Raw genomic sequence first — 3480 nt, 5'->3', positions numbered from 1 at the left:
CCGGGCCGCGGGGCGCGCCGGGCCTGCACGCCCTCCCGAGCCCGGGAAGCGCGAACGGAGCCCGCAGCCCAGTCGGTATTCTTTATTCAATGTCCAACTTTCATATGCATATGAGGCAATGGAGAATATCATGGCTTTGCTCAGGAGTACCTTAGACCTTAAAGTAGCATCTTTGCTCTTCAATGTTCTCAAGTGGCCTTGTGCAGTAGATCTCTTGACTGGTGCTTCCAGGAGCATTGATTGTGGATCCAAACAAGACAAAATCCTTCACAACATCAACCTTTTCTCTATTCATTGTGATGTTACCTATTGGTCCATGTGAGGATTTGAGTCTTCTTTACATCGAATTGAAATCTATACTTAAGGCTTCCATCCTTGATTTTCATCTGCAAGCCCTTCAAGCCCTCTTCACTTTCAGCAAGCAAGGTTTTACCATCTGCATGTTATGGGTTGTAAATAAGCCTTCCTCCACTCCTGTTGTCATATCCTCCTTCATTTAATCCCGTTTATTTTATCCTTTGCTCAGCATACAGATTGAACAAGTATACAAATCTGCTGCACACTTTTCCTGATTTTAAACCATGCAGTATGCCCTTGTTCTGTTCTCACAACTGCTTCTTGATATATGTACAAGTTACACATGTGCACAATCAAGTGTTCTGAAATTCCCATTATTCTTAAGGCTGTCCATTGTTTATTATGGTCCACACCATCGAATGCCTTTGCATAGTCAATTGTACACAAGTAAACCTTGTTCTGTTATTCTTTGCATTGAGCCATGATCCATCTGACATCAGCAACGTTGTTCCACGTTCCATGTCCTTTTCTGAATCCGGCCTGCACTTCCGGCAGCTCCTTGTCAATGTACTACTGCAACCATTCTTGAATGATCTTTAACAAAATGTTATTTGTGCGCAATACCAACGATATTATCCTATAGTTTGAGCATTCTCTTGGCCAATATGGCCAGTTCCATATTTCCTGGCATAGACCAATGGGTGCTTCCAGTGCTTCATCAGCTTGCTGAAAGATTTCAATTGGTATTCCATCAATTCCTGAAGTCATTTTTGGCTAATGCATTCAGTGCAGCTTAAATGTCTTCCCTCAGCACTGTTGGTTCTTCTTCATATGCTACCTCATGAAATGGTGGACTGTTGACTCATTCTTTTTGGTTCAGTGTCTCTGTGTATTTTCTCTATCTTCTTTTGTTGCTTGCTGCATCATTCCATATTTTGCCTATGGAATCGTTCAAGATTGCAACATGTATATAATATATATCGTAGTTTATATATAATATATATAGTCACACACTTACACATGCACATACATATACAGAAAGAAGATAGGGGCTACATTTGCTTTGCTCATCGTTATAACTTCAAAACCTAGCATTGTACCAGGCTCATACTAAGTCTCCAACATTTATTTGTTGATTAGAGCAATAAATATTTGAGCAATTAAAATATTTCTAGCACTGTGAATTGTGCTTCATATATATTCATATTTAATCTTCACCATTATGCTACAAATTCTTTTTATTCCTATTTTCACAAATGAATAAACTGCAATGAATATTGTGCCTAAAATCATAGAGCTATAAAATTTAATCTTGGAATTGGGACCTATTTATCTTGTTACAGAGTAAATTGTTTAGCATGTAGCACACTGGCATAGGATAAAATATTTGAAGTCTGGATAGCATGGTTGTAGTTTAGAATCTATCAGTATATTAATGTGTGATCTGGAGCATGGTGAATAATATTTCTAGGCTTTCATTTTTATAAGTGTTATCTTATGAATCTGTGGAAAATTACAAATAAAGTAGTCAAGCTTGTTTTAATGTGATTTAGGTGGGGAGAAGACAACACTTCAGACCAAGTGTATTCACTAGTTCAAAGCACTCTTCACTCCTTATCCCTTCCTCTCTCCTGATTTCTCTTCTCCCATTTATGTGCCTACATCCTCCTTCTCATTCAAGTCAAAGTCTGTCAGCCTTCTAGCCAGTTGCTCCATCTTCTCACCTTTGCCCTCCCTCCCTTGGGAATCTCTTAAGTGATGTTCACTTTGCTATGCAAGGTTTTTTTTTAAAAGTCATTTTATTGGGGGCTCATCCAGCTCTTATCACAATCCGGTATGCAAGTTTTTGTCTTGGTTTTTATCCTTATAGTGGTGGTCTCGTACAAGGTTGCTTTGTGACTGGCTAACTTCACTCAGCATAGTCTACCCAGGTCTATCCATGTCACAGGTGTTTCGTCATTGTTTTTTAATGATGTGTAACATCCCATTGTATGTTTGTACCCAAACTTCTTTATTCATTTTCCAACTGTGGGGCATTTGGGCTATTTCCAGATTCTTGCTATCGTAAATAGTGCTGCAGTGAACATGGGAGTGTATATGTATGTTCATGTTATGGCTCTCACTTCTTCAGAGTTATACCCAGCAGGCAGTAAGATGAACTCTTGCCATCTTTGTCTCTAAGGAACATTCTGGCTGTACTTTTCCAAGACAGATTTATGTGTTCTTTTGGCAGTCCATGGGACTTTCAATAATCTTTGTCAACACCATAATTCAAATGCATCGATTTTTTTGCTCTTCCTTATTCAAGGTCCAACTTTTACATGTAAATGAGATGCTGGAAAATACCATAGCTCTTTCCAAGTTATTGAGAGAAACATCCGTTTTATTTGAAGTTGACAAGAGCGGGGATTCTGACAGCAATGCAGATTGTCATAATGGAGTCCAACTTGTTCTCTGAATGCATAGTTTATATACTTTTACCCTCAAGTGCCCATTTTGGAGGAGTCATCTATTTCTCAAGTCACAAGATAGTCACAGGTGTAAACGTCAACTCTAGCAATCAGATTAAAACTAAGAGTAGCATTCATGATGCACAGTGATCTCCTTTGGTGCTTTAGTGACCCTCTACGCTGACTTTGTCCAGACAGTCCTCCAGGCTGAATCATCCAGATGATTAAATACCACCTAGCTCTCTTGGAGTAATACAGGAAGTTATTCCACAAAGACGGGGCATGAGGAAGAAAGGAAACTTGATGTGAGTTAGGCTGATTGCCAAAAGGGAATAAGTTTAGATTAATCATGCCGGAAGGGTAGTTTGCAGCAGTGCTTGATTCTTCAAAGTATGGAAATGTTTTCTTATGATAAAGAAATTAAATATTAAAAATTAGTTAATTTGTAACAAGGCACAAAATAATAAATTCTAAACTACCTGCAATTAAGTCATGCAATGATAACTACTGTCAGTAATTTGGTGTGCTCCTATTTAGTCTTCATCTGCTGGATCAATGAAACAGTTTATATCAAATTTTCTGTCATTAAGTACAAGGAAATGGACATCTCCAGTACGGAGAAAATGCTGACTTGTGTATGTAAATGACTCTCCCCAAAGAGCTGGCGCATAGCCCTTTGTACATTCAGGGTGGGTGGCACAGAGTGGTTTCCCAGGAGCACAGTGCGGGGGGG

Source organism: Echinops telfairi, unplaced genomic scaffold (genome assembly GCF_000313985.2).
Source record: "Echinops telfairi isolate 266 unplaced genomic scaffold, ASM31398v2 ScPeMD7_48;HRSCAF=171, whole genome shotgun sequence".
In the NCBI taxonomy this organism is placed as follows: Eukaryota; Metazoa; Chordata; class Mammalia; order Afrosoricida; family Tenrecidae; genus Echinops; species Echinops telfairi.
The sequence above is the reverse complement of the archived record's forward strand: the minus strand, read 5'-3'. Positions refer to the sequence as shown.